At 45.9% G+C, this 14,363-nt stretch overlaps 1 pseudogene; it reads left to right on the forward strand.

The window, feature by feature from the left end:
* LOC134987843 (transient receptor potential cation channel subfamily M member 2-like) overlaps positions 1 to 14,363 on the forward strand; it is a 539,791-nt pseudogene that overhangs the window by 244,874 nt on the left and 280,554 nt on the right.

The raw sequence follows: 14,363 nt of genomic DNA on the forward strand, positions 1-14,363 counted from the left end.
CAGACACAGTACAGTACGGTAGTCCACGGCTGTAGCTACCTCTGTGTCGGCACTCGGCAGTCCATCCATAATTGTATACCACCTACCCGTGGTTTTTTTTTTCTTTCTTCTTTATACATACTACATCTCATTATCAACCAGTCTATATTAGCAGCAGACACAGTACGGTAGTCCACGGCTGTAGCTACCTCTGTGTCGGCACTCGGCAGTCCATCCATAATTGTATACCACCTACCCGTGGTTTTTTTTTTCTTTCTTCTTTATACATACTACATCTCATTATCAACCAGTCTATATTAGCAGCAGACACAGTACAGTACGGTAGTCCACGGCTGTAGCTACCTCTGTGTCGGCACTCGGCAGTCCATCCATAATTGTATACCACCTACCCGTGGTTTTTTTTTTCTTTCTTCTTTATACATACTACATCTCATTATCAACCAGTCTATATTAGCAGCAGACACAGTACAGTACGGTAGTCCACGGCTGTAGCTACCTCTGTGTCGGCACTCGGCAGTCCATCCATAATTGTATACCACCTACCCGTGGTTTTTTTTTTCTTTCTTCTTTATACATACTACATCTCATTATCATCCAGTCTATATTAGCAGCAGACACAGTACAGTACGGTAGTCCACGGCTGTAGCTATCTCTGTGTCGGCACTCGGCAGTCCATCCATAATTGTATACCACCTACCCGTGGTTTTTTCTTTCTTTCTTCTTTATACATACTACATCTCATTATCAACCAGTCTATATTAGCAGCAGACACAGTACGGTAGTTCACGGCTGTAGCTACCTCTGTGTCGGCACTCGGCAGTCCATCCATAATTGTATACCACCTACCCGTGGTTTTTTTTTTCTTTCTTCTTTATACATACTACATCTCATTATCAACCAGTCTATATTAGCAGCAGACACAGTACAGTACGGTAGTCCACGGCTGTAGCTACCTCTGTGTCGGCACTCGGCAGTCCATCCATAATTGTATACCACCTACCCGTGGTTTTTTTTTTCTTTCTTCTTTATACATACTACATCTCATTATCAACCAGTCTATATTAGCAGCAGACACAGTACAGTACGGTAGTCCACGGCTGTAGCTACCTCTGTGTCGGCACTCGGCAGTCCATCCATAATTGTATACCACCTACCCGTGGTTTTTTTTTCTTTCTTCTTTATACATACTACATCTCATTATCAACCAGTCTATATTAGCAGCAGACACAGTACGGTAGTCCACGGCTGTAGCTACCTCTGTGTCGGCACTCGGCAGTCCATCCATAATTGTATACTAGTATCCATCCATCTCCATTGTTTACCTGAGGTGCCTTTTAGTTGTGCCTATTAAAATATGGAGAACAAAAATGTTGAGGTTCCAAAATTAGGGAAAGATCAAGATCCACTTCCACCTCGTGCTGAAGCTGCTGCCACTAGTCATGGCCGAGACGATGAAATGCCAGCAACGTCGTCTGCCAAGGCCGATGCCCAATGTCATAGTACAGAGCATGTAAAATCCAAAACACCAAATATCAGTAAAAAAAGGACTCCAAAACCTAAAATAAAATTGTCGGAGGAGAAGCGTAAACTTGCCAATATGCCATTTACCACACGGAGTGGCAAGGAACGGCTGAGGCCCTGGCCTATGTTCATGGCTAGTGGTTCAACTTCACATGAGGATGGAAGCACTCAGCCTCTCGCTAGAAAACTGAAAAGACTCAAGCTGGCAAAAGCACCGCAAAGAACTGTGCGTTCTTCGAAATCCCAAATCCACATGGAGAGTCCAATTGTGTCGGTTGCGATGCCTGACCTTCCCAACACTGGACGTGAAGAGCATGCGCCTTCCACCATTTGCACGCCCCCTGCAAGTGCTGGAAGGAGCACCCGCAGTCCAGTTCCTGATAGTCAGATTGAAGATGTCAGTGTTGAAGTACACCAGGATGAGGAGGATATGGGTGTTGCTGGCGCTGGGGAGGAAATTGACCAGGAGGATTCTGATGGTGAGGTGGTTTGTTTAAGTCAGGCACCCGGGGAGACACCTGTTGTCCGTGGGAGGAATATGGCCACTGACATGCCTGGTGAAAATACCAAAAAAATCAGCTCTTCGGTGTGGAAGTATTTCAACAGAAATGCGGACAACAGGTGTCAAGCCGTGTGTTGCCTTTGTCAAGCTGTAATAAGTAGGGGTAAGGACGTTAACCACCTCGGAACATCCTCCCTTATACGTCACCTGCAGCGCATTCATAATAAGTCAGTGACAAGTTCAAAAACTTTGGGTGACAGCGGAAGCAGTCCACTGACCAGTAAATCCCTTCCTCTTGTAACCAAGCTCACGCAAACCACTCCACCAACTCCCTCAGTGTCAATTTCCTCCTTCCCCAGGAATGCCAATAGTCCTGCAGGCCATGTCACTGGCAATTCTGACGAGTCCTCTCCTGCCTGGGATTCCTCCGATGCATCCTTGCGTGTAACGCCTACTGCTGCTGGCGCTGCTGTTGTTGCTGCTGGGAGTCGATGGTCATCCCAGAGGGGAAGTCGTAAGCCCACTTGTACTACTTCCAGTAAGCAATTGACTGTTCAACAGTCCTTTGCGAGGAAGATGAAATATCACAGCAGTCATCCTGCTGCAAAGCGGATAACTGAGGCCTTGACAACTATGTTGGTGTTAGACGTGCGTCCGGTATCTGCCGTTAGTTCACAGGGAACTAGACAATTTATTGAGGCAGTGTGCCCCCGTTACCAAATACCATCTAGGTTCCACTTCTCTAGGCAGGCGATACCGAGAATGTACACGGACGTCAGAAAAAGACTCACCAGTGTCCTAAAAAATGCAGTTGTACCCAATGTCCACTTAACCACGGACATGTGGACAAGTGGAGCAGGGCAGGGTCAGGACTATATGACTGTGACAGCCCACTGGGTAGATGTATGGACTCCCGCCGCAAGAACAGCAGCGGCGGCACCAGTAGCAGCATCTCGCAAACGCCAACTCTTTCCTAGGCAGGCTACGCTTTGTATCACCGGTTTCCAGAATACGCACACAGCTGAAAACCTCTTACGGCAACTGAGGAAGATCATCGCGGAATGGCTTACCCCAATTGGACTCTCCTGTGGATTTGTGGCATCGGACAACGCCAGCAATATTGTGTGTGCATTAAATATGGGCAAATTCCAGCACGTCCCATGTTTTGCACATACCTTGAATTTGGTGGTGCAGAATTTTTAAAAAAACGACAGGGGCGTGCAAGAGATGCTGTCGGTGGCCAGAAGAATTGCGGGACACTTTCGGCGTACAGGCACCACGTACAGAAGACTGGAGCACCACCAAAAACTACTGAACCTGCCCTGCCATCATCTGAAGCAAGAAGTGGTAACGAGGTGGAATTCAACCCTCTATATGCTTCAGAGGTTGGAGGAGCAGCAAAAGGCCATTCAAGCCTATACAATTGAGCACGATATAGGAGGTGGAATGCACCTGTCTCAAGCGCAGTGGAGAATGATTTCAACGTTGTGCAAGGTTCTGATGCCCTTTGAACTTGCCACACGTGAAGTCAGTTCAGACACTGCCAGCCTGAGTCAGGTCATTCCCCTCATCAGGCTTTTGCAGAAGAAGCTGGAGACATTGAAGGAGGAGCTAACACGGAGCGATTCCGCTAGGCATGTGGGACTTGTGGATGGAGCCCTTAATTCGCTTAACAAGGATTCACGGGTGGTCAATCTGTTGAAATCAGAGCACTACATTTTGGCCACCGTGCTCGATCCTAGATTTAAAGCCTACCTTAGATCTCTCTTTCCGGCAGACACAAGTCTGCTGGGGTTGAAAGACCTGCTGGTGAGAAAATTGTCAAGTCAAGCGGAACGCGACCTGTCAACATCTCCTCCTTCACATTCTCCCGCAACTGGGGGTGCGAGGAAAAGGCTCAGAATTCCGAGCCCACCCGCTGGCGGTGATGCAGGGCAGTCTGGAGCGACTGCTGATGCTGACATCTGGTCCGGACTGAAGGACCTGACAACGATTACGGACATGTCGTCTGCTGTCACTGCATATGATTCTCTCAACATTGAAAGAATGGTGGAGGATTATATGAGTGACCGCATCCAAGTAGGCACGTCACACAGTCCGTACTTATACTGGCAGGAAAAAGAGGCAATTTGGAGGCCCTTGCACAAACTGGCTTTATTCTACCTAAGTTGCCCTCCCACAAGTGTGTACTCCGAAAGAGTGTTTAGTGCCGCCGCTCACCTTGTCAGCAATCGGCGTACGAGGTTACATCCAGAAAATGTGGAGAAGATGATGTTCATTAAAATGAATTATAATCAATTCCTCCGCGGAGACATTGACCAGCAGCAATTGCCTCCACAAAGTACACAGGGAGCTGAGATGGTGGATTCCAGTGGGGACGAATTGATAATCTGTGAGGAGGGGGATGTACACGGTGATATATCGGAGGATGATGATGAGGTGGACATCTTGCCTCTGTAGAGCCAGTTTGTGCAAGGAGAGATTAATTGCTTCTTTTTTGGTGGGGGTCCAAACCAACCCGTCATATCAGTCACAGTCGTGTGGCAGACCCTGTCACTGAAATTATGGGTTGGTTAAAGTGTGCATGTCCTGTTTATACAACATAAGGGTGGGTGGGATGGCCCAAGGACAATTCCATCTTGCACCTCTTTTTTCTTTAATTTTTCTTTGCGTCATGTGATGTTTGGGGAGTGTTTTTTGGAAGGGCCATCCTGCGTGACACTGCAGTGCCACTCCTAGATGGGCCCGGTGTTTGTGTCGGCCACTAGGGTCGCTTATCTTACTCACACAGCTACCTCATTGCGCCTCTTTTTTTCTTTGCGTCATGTGCTGTTTGGGGAGGGTTTTTTGGAAGGGACATCCTGCGTGACACTGCAGTGCCACTCCTAGATGGGCCCGGTGTTTGTGTCGGCCACTAGGGTCGCTTATCTTACTCACACAGCTACCTCATTGCGCCTCTTTTTTTCTTTGCGTCATGTGCTGTTTGGGGAGGGTTTTTTGGAAGGGACATCCTGCGTGACACTGCAGTGCCACTCCTAGATGGGCCCGGTGTTTGTGTCGGCCACTAGGGTCGCTTATCTTACTCACACAGCTACCTCATTGCGCCTCTTTTTTTCTTTGCGTCATGTGCTGTTTGGGGAGGGTTTTTTGGAAGGGACATCCTGCGTGACACTGCAGTGCCACTCCTAGATGGGCCCGGTGTTTGTGTCGGCCACTAGGGTCGCTTATCTTACTCACACAGCTACCTCATTGCGCCTCTTTTTTTCTTTGCGTCATGTGCTGTTTGGGGAGGGTTTTTTGGAAGGGACATCCTGCGTGACACTGCAGTGCCACTCCTAGATGGGCCCGGTGTTTGTGTCGGCCACTAGGGTCGCTTATCTTACTCACACAGCTACCTCATTGCGCCTCTTTTTTTCTTTGCGTCATGTGCTGTTTGGGGAGGGTTTTTTGGAAGGGACATCCTGCGTGACACTGCAGTGCCACTCCTAGATGGGCCCGGTGTTTGTGTCGGCCACTAGGGTCGCTTATCTTACTCACACAGCTACCTCATTGCGCCTCTTTTTTTCTTTGCGTCATGTGCTGTTTGGGGAGGGTTTTTTGGAAGGGACATCCTGCGTGACACTGCAGTGCCACTCCTAGATGGGCCAGGTGTTTGTGTCGGCCACTAGGGTCGCTTAGCTTAGTCATCCAGCGACCTCGGTGCAAATTTTAGGACTAAAAATAATATTGTGAGGTGTGAGGTATTCAGAATAGACTGAAAATGAGTGGAAATGATGGTTTTTGAGGTTAATAATACTTTGGGATCAAAATGACCCCCAAATTCTATGATTTAAGCTGTTTTTTAGGTTTTTTGGAAAAAAACACCCGAATCCAAAACACACCCGAATCCGACAAAAAAAATTCGGTTAGGTTTTGCCAAAACGCGGTCGAACCCAAAACACGGCCGCGGAACCAAACCCAAAACCAAAACACAAAACCCGAAAAATTTCCGGCGCTCATCTCTATAATGTATGCAGGAGCGTGACACCACCACTGCATGGTATAGGCTGGTGAATGACGGTAATGTATGCAGGAGTGTGACGCCCCCTCTGCATGGTATAGGCTGGTGAATGACGGTAATGTATGCAGGAGCGTGACGCCACCACTGCATGGTATAGGCTGGTGAATGACAGTGATATTGTGGCGCTGTGTGTCAGGGAATGACTGGGCTGTGTCACTGAGTAATGATTATGGTAACTGACTGATGGTCATTGTCTGGCAGCGTCTCACAGTGATGATGGAGGACAGGAGAATTGGGACCGTCAGCTAAAACTCGTCGTGTCCTGGAATCGGGCAGATATTGCAGAGACGCAGATATTTAGTGACGACAGGACCTGGAAGGTAAGATCTCCATATAATCCTCACACCTGACCTTGCCGATAATCATAATGATCTTTCTGTCTCCATATTAATCTTTATCACTCCATATAGTGTTTCCCTCTCATTGGTGACATTACTTCACCTCCCATACATACTTTGAATTCATTTATTTTGGGGCAGCTGAGTTCTGTCTACATCAGTGGTTCTCAACCTCGGTCCTCAAGTACCCCCAACAGTTCATGTTTTCCAGGTCACCCAGCAGGTGCACAGGTGTATTCATTACTCACTGACACATTATAAAAGACCCACAGGTGGAGCAAATTATTTCACTTGCAATCCTGTGAGGAGACCTGGAAAACATGAACTGTTTGGGGTACTTGAGAACCGAGGTTGAGAACCACTGGTCTACACAAACACAAGTTACCCATGGAACACGTATCCACTCTTCAAATGCCCCATTGCTGCTCCATTGCTTCCCAGTAACGCCCATTTAGCCACATGTGCAGAGCCAGACCTAGGCATAGGCACTATAGGCAAATGCCTAGAGGTAACACTAGCTCAGCGATCTGAGCCGACCAGGAGGAGACATCAGGAGGCTGCCACAAGCAGCAGTGACCTCGTGCTCAGCCTCAGACAGGCAGTGTGTATGTATGAGAGCCGCAGGACCCTGCCCCAGCCACACAGCACGTAGGTCAGAGCTGAATGAGGGGGAGGCACAATGGGCTCAGGGAGCTGATGATACTGCTATGGTACGGGGCAGGAGGCATAGACACATGAGGAGTGGGGGCCAGGGGGATATTGCCATTGCTATGAGGGAGTGGAGGGGGAGTCATATAAGTTATCCAGATTTCCAGGACATTGAATTGTAATACACAAAGCAGATTTTTGAAGTTCCACCACTGGGCGTGTCTTACTTGCTTAGTCCGTGGCACACCAGATATCTCCATTACATTGGTGTACGTGGACACATCTGCAGCTGACACCATCATTGTATAGACTCACATTGGCCTCAGAGAAGCTGCCAGATAGCATAAGCCGGGTCCCGGCATCTGCCTTATATTATATAGCCCTGAAAGAACATTGCAGATTCCCACAATGTGAACCAATAATCATTTTTAGATTTTGGGACTTGGCCGTAAAATGTCATAAATACATCGGCTCTAGCATCTGTCTCCTCCTCGGTAGCGGACATTTTTTTTTTCACTACTATGGACGGAAGCTACGGGGGCTTGTAGTACATGTTTATTCACAGCTCGCACCTGCCCTCCCAAACTTTGCTAGCATGGTCAGGACGTTTCGGAATGCCATTCCAGGTAATTTTTCAGAACACATGCAGGAACGGCTTTACGGAGGGTTCTGGCCAAAAAATAGCCCTGGGCTTACCATACTATCCCTGTAAACTGGGACACTAATGACTTACACAGGTCCTGTGGCTGCTGACTTCAAGCTGCATTTCACCTGGTTTAATCAGCCACAGAACCCGTGTAATTTATGAGTGTCCCGGTGTAAAGCGTTAGTATGGTCACCCTATAAATACAGTATGTCACAGGTCCTATTGTAGAAAGAGCACTATATAAATCAAATTATTATTATTATTATTATTATTATTATTACGTTTCAAAGGAGGGATGTCTTTTGTTCATAAAATCTATAGGCTTTTTTTGTTGCTTCGCTTTTTTTGTTGCTTCCAGATTCCCGGGACTAGAACATCCAGGGTGCATCCTCTTTGTACATACCATGTTAGTGAGTAGTACTAGTGTGTTCTAGTTATCACAGCACGTTGTAATAGATTGTTTTCTGTTGCAGCCCGCTGATCTTTACCCCAGTCTAATGGTGTCATTGATTGAAAATAAACCTGCCTTTGTCCACCTCTTTCTGGATCATGGAGTGTGTCTATCGGAGTTCCTCACCACAGAAAGGCTCCTATGCTTGTACAATAACACCGACCCGTCCACTCTGATTTATATCAAACTAGTGAGTCTGGCCACTGGTGAAGGATGGAGTGAAGTTGCGCAATCCACCATTGGACTACATCATGTGTCCAGTATCCTGCAAGATCTTCTGGGAAAGCTTGTTGAGCCAATGTACCCAGGTGCACCATATAGTCGCACATGGAGCCTGTTTAATGGAAACATCAGGGTAAGTGTAACAGCCTGGGTGTAAAAGGCTGGGTGTAACAGGCTGGGTGTAACAGGCTGGGTGTAACAGGCTGGGTGTAATAGGCAGAGTGCAATAGGCTGGGTTTAACAGGCCAAGTGCAACAGGCAGAGTGCAACGGACTGGTTGTAACAAGCTGGGTGCAATAGGCTGGGTGGAACAGGATGAGTATAACAGGCAGAGTGCAACAGAATGGGTGTAACAGGCAGAGTGAAATATGCTGGGTGTAACAGGCTGGGTGAAACAGACAAACTGTAACAGGCTAAATGTAATAGGCAAGATTTAACAGGCTGGGTGTAATAGGCAGGATGTAATGGGCTGGATGTAACAGGCTTTGTGTAACAGGATGGGTATGACAGGCCGAGTGTAACAAATTGGGTGTAACAGGCAGAGTGTAATAGGCAGTATGTAAAAAGCTGGATGTAACAGGCTGGGTGTAACAGGCTGGATGTAACAGGCTATGTGTAACAGGCTGGATGTAACAGGCATAGTATAACAGGCTGGGTGTAACGGACTGGTTGTAACAAGCTGGGTGCAATAGGCTGGGTGGAACAGGATGAGTATAACAGGCAGAGTGCAACAGAATGGGTGTAACAGGCAGAGTGAAATATGCTGGGTGTAACAGGCTGGGTGGAACAGACAAACTGTAACAGGCTAAATGTAATAGGCAAGATTTAACAGGCTGGGTGTAATAGGCAGGATGTAATGGGCTGGATGTAACAGGCTTTGTGTAACAGGATGGGTATGACAGGCCGAGTGTAACAAATTAGGTGTAACAGGCAGAGTGTAATAGACAGTATGTAAAAAGCTGGATGTAACAGGCTGGGTGTAACAGGCTGGATGTAACAGGCTATGTGTAACAGGCTGGATGTAACAGGCATAGTATAACAGGCTGGGTGTAACAGGCTGGATGTAACAGGCTATGTGTAACAGGCTGGATGTAACAGGCATAGTATAACGGGCTGGGTGTAACGGGCAGATTGTGTACAATAAAAAAATATACAGTGCAGATGTGTCCTCATACAGCTTGCCTCAGTATACCACGCAGTGGGAAATGCCTGGCATGAGTGAGCTGACAAGTCACAGGCAGCTCTGCTAACGTCGGGCATCTTTTTTGCCGAAAATGCATCTTATTCATATCGCTTTGCAAATAAGACACACAGTTTATGCTGAGTAATAGGATATGTGGCGTGCCTATATTCCGTGTGTGACTGCAGCTGTATCTGCATGCAGAATGCTACGTTACAGTGTCAGTAATAGGATATGCAGCATGCCTATATTCCGTGTGTGACTGCGTCTGAATCTGCATGCAGAATGCTACGTTACAGTGTCAGTAATAGGGTATGTGGCATGCCTATATTCTGCGTGTGACCATGGCTGTATCCGCATACAGAATGCTACATTACAGTGTCAGTAATAGGATATGTGGCATGCCTATATTCTGTGTGTGACTGCCGCTGTATCTGCATGCAGAATGCTACGTTACAGTGTCAGTAATAGGGTATGTGGCATGCCTATATTCTGTGTGTGACTGCCACTGTATCTGCATACGTAATGCTACATTACAGTGTCAGTAATAGGATATGTGGCATGCCTATATTCTGCGTGTGACTGCCACTGTATCTGCATACGGAATGCTACATTACAGTGTCAGTAATAGGATATGTGGCATGCCTATATTCTGTGTGTGACTGCCGCTGTATCTGCATGCAGAATGCTACATTACAGTGTCAGTAATAGGGTATGTGGCATGCCTATATTCTGTGTGTGACTGCCACTGTATCTGCATGCAGAATGCTACATTACAGTGTCAGTAATAGGGTATGTGGCATGCCTATATTCTGTGTGTCACTGCCACTGTATCTGCATACAGAATGCTATGTTACAGTGTCAGTAATATGACATGCAGCTTGCCTATATTCTGTGTGTGACTGCGGCTGTATCTGCATACGGAATGCTATGTTACAGTGTCAGTAATAGGATATGTGACATGCCTATATTCTGTGTGTGACTGCAGCTGTATCTTCATACTGAATGCTATGTTACAGTGTCAGTAATATGTTATGTGGCATGCCTATATTCCGTGAGTGACTGTGGCTGTATCTGCATACTGTACGTAATGCTACGTTACAGTATCAGTAATAGGATATGCGGCATGCTAATATTCTGTGTGTGATTGCGGTCGTATCCGAATACAAAATGCTACGTTACAGTGTCAGTAATATGATAAGCGGCATGTCTATATTCTGTGTGTGACTGTATCTGCATATGAAATGCTATGTTACAGTGTTTACTGGGAAACAGGCAACTGACACTGTAACATAGCATTCCATATGCAGATACAGCTGCAGTCACACACAGAATATAGGCATGCCGCATATCCTATTACTGACACTGTAACGTAGCATTCCGTATGCAGATACAGCGACAGTCACACATAGAATATAGGCATGCCTCATATCCTATTACTGACACTGTAATGTAGCATTCCATATGCGGATACAGTCACAGACAGAATATAAGCATGCCACATATCCTATTACTGACACTGTAACGTAGCATTCTGTATGCAGATACAGCCGCAGTCACACACAGTATATAGGCATGCCACATATCCTATTACTGACACTGTAACATAGCATTCCGTATGCAGATACAGCGGCAGTCACACACAGAATATAGGCATGCCTTATATACTATTACTGACACTGTAACGTAGCATTCTGTATGCAGATACAGCCACAGTCACACACAGAATATAGGCATACCGCATTTCCTATTACTGACACTGTAAAGTAGCATTCCGTATGCAGATACAGCCGCAGTCACACACAATACATGGGCATGCCACATATCCTATTACTGACACTGTAACGTAGCATTCCATATACAGATACAGCCGCAGTCACACACAGTATATAGGCATGCCACATATCCTATTACTGACACTGTAACATAGCATTCCATATGCAGATACAGCCGCAGTCACACAGTATATAGGCATGCCACATATCCTATTACTGACACTGTAACATAGCATTCCATATGCAGATACAGCGGCAGTCACGCACATAATATAGGCATGCCATGTATCCTCTTACTGACACTGTAACATAGCATTCCGTATGCAGATACAGCAGCAGTCACACACAGAACATAGGCATGCCATGTATCCTCTTACTGACACTGTAACGTAGCATTCTGTATGCAGATAGAGCCACAGTCACACACAGAATATAGGTATGCCGCATATATTATTACTGACACTGTAACATAGCATTCCATATGTAAGAACAGATGCGGTAACACACAGAATATAGGCATGCCACATATCCTATCACTGATACTGTAATGTAGCATTCCATATGCAGATACAGCTGCAGTCACACACAGAATATAGGCATGCTGCATATCCCATTACTGACACTGTAACTTAGCATTCCATATGCAGATACAGCCGCAGTCACACACAGTATATAGGCATGCCGCATATCCTATTACTGACACTGTAATGTAGCATTCCATATGCAGATACAGCTGCAGTCACACACAGAATAAAGGCATGCTGCATATCCTATTACTGACACTGTAACGTAGCATTCTGTATGTAGATACAGCCGCAGTCACACACAGAATATAGGCATGCCGCATATCCTATTACTGACACTGTAATGTAGCATTCCATATGCAGATACAGCGGCAGTCACACACAGAATAAAGGCATGCTGCATATCCTATTACTGACACTGTAACGTAGCTTTCCATATGCAGATACAGCCACAGTCACACACAGAATATAGGCATGCAGCATATCATTTTACTCAGCATAAACTGCTTGTGCATCCTATCACATACATAGCGATGTGACTAAGATGCATTTTTAATAGAAAAATGTTGCACATAATGACACTCAGCGCTACCGAGTCACGCCACGGAATTGCGTGACTAAAAGGGCTGTTTAACATGACTGTACAAGGATGTAGGAGGACACAGCTGTAGTTAGAGGAAGACACTCATAGTGACACTTCTGAGCAGAGGTAAGTGTGCTTGATTAGTGGGATCCCATGATTAAGGCACTAGAAGGTCTTCTCCACGTGTTACTACACCATGCACAGAAGGTACGGAGAGTAGATAAATTGGATACATGTCCTTGGTGTGAACGGCCTGTAAAAGGGCCAGGCCAGGAATAATACAATTTCTGCTGAACAGGGAGAAGCCGCTAAGAAGAAGATTCATGTAAGGTATTGCTGCTTCATTTCAGTGACTGTCACCTATTATTTTACATTCTCAGATGAATGACATAGTGGACGTAATGAATGGAGACCCACAACATCTGAAATACCCCGTACGTGATCTTCTCATCTGGTGCATTGTCCAGCATCGTGCAGAACTTTCAGAGGTCTTCTGGAACCTGGTACTAAGATCTCCAATTCCTCCTGCTCACTATGTCTGATGTACTTACCTTATTACACCTAGTGGTGGCTGCTTACCTGCCGGGTGGGGGGCTGGTTGATCACCTCCTTGTTCCCTGTCTCCTGGCCTCCTGGTGATTGAATGGTGATATCACGAGGGGGTGGGGCTTAAGTGTGGTGGTAGAGGAGATGGGGCTTAAGTATGGGGACGGGGCTTAAGTCTACACTGCTTGGAAACAGCCTGACTTCTATGGACTGCATCTGCTGCAGCCTGTAGAAGCCAGGAAGGGTTGACATATTAGCAGGGGAGTGGCTTCCCATGTGACGCACTCTCTGTGCTATGGCAGTCTGGACTGACAGTCCCGGGAGAGTAAACACATCCCCCTGGGCCTGCCTGTTTGTGATTAGCAGGAAGCACTCTATGGGAACTCCCTGCCGGTGGCAGATATTACTGGGGGGGGGTAAAATCCACCACTGATTACACCCACATTATAATCCATCACATGACCCCTCTTCTAGCTCCCACCTCTTACTCTTCTCATTACACATAGGGGTGAATGTAAGGTGTAATACATCTCAGTATATGATAATTGCATGTAGAGTAGACTCTCATTCTTATATAAATAACAGACAATGAAATATATAACAATGCGGAAACGTGACAGAGAGTAAATGACGCCGCAGTGTTCCCGCACTCCCACAGTCTATGCAAGGCAGGAATTAGGGGACAATTATCAATATTTACAGGAAAAAGGAAATGAATTAAGGTGGTCGCCCAGAGGCGTAATAATGGCTGGTGGTGCCCAGGGCAAATAAAACACATCTCATAAGTACCAGGGGTATAAATCTAAGTGGCACTTATGGGCAAGACGATGATACATTATACCCATGGCTCTTATATACTCAGATTTATGTATACTTAGACTTATACCTGATGTACTTATGGGCACGTATATGATTCATTATACGTGTGATAGTTCTGGAGATTTAGAAGAGTCATCATAATCATTACTAATTGTAATTTGTGGTACTTGTATTAATCATTATAGCGATGGTACTTATGGGTATAATGAGATATCTGACAAACAGATGTGTCCACATACATCTTTGCTATATCCCGCCATATATGGCACAGTTTTGCATGCCATAGACTGAGATATTTAGCCATGCCTTGTGATTTTTCTTAATTTGCTTCTTTAATATGTTACTTTATACATATTCTATTATGGCAAACAAAAATGTTAAAGTTCATTCACTCGCAACTTGTGAAAAACAGCTGAGCCGTGTTTTAACTGTTGTGCCAAATTTGAAAAAAAGCAAAGATGTAAGTGGACACATCTGTATCACAGCAACACAACACAGTGCTATAGAATAATCACTTGTGTCACCGTATTACTTCCATCATTCCACTG

This window comes from Pseudophryne corroboree, chromosome 2, assembly GCF_028390025.1.
Source record: "Pseudophryne corroboree isolate aPseCor3 chromosome 2, aPseCor3.hap2, whole genome shotgun sequence".
Classification (NCBI taxonomy): domain Eukaryota; kingdom Metazoa; phylum Chordata; class Amphibia; order Anura; family Myobatrachidae; genus Pseudophryne; species Pseudophryne corroboree.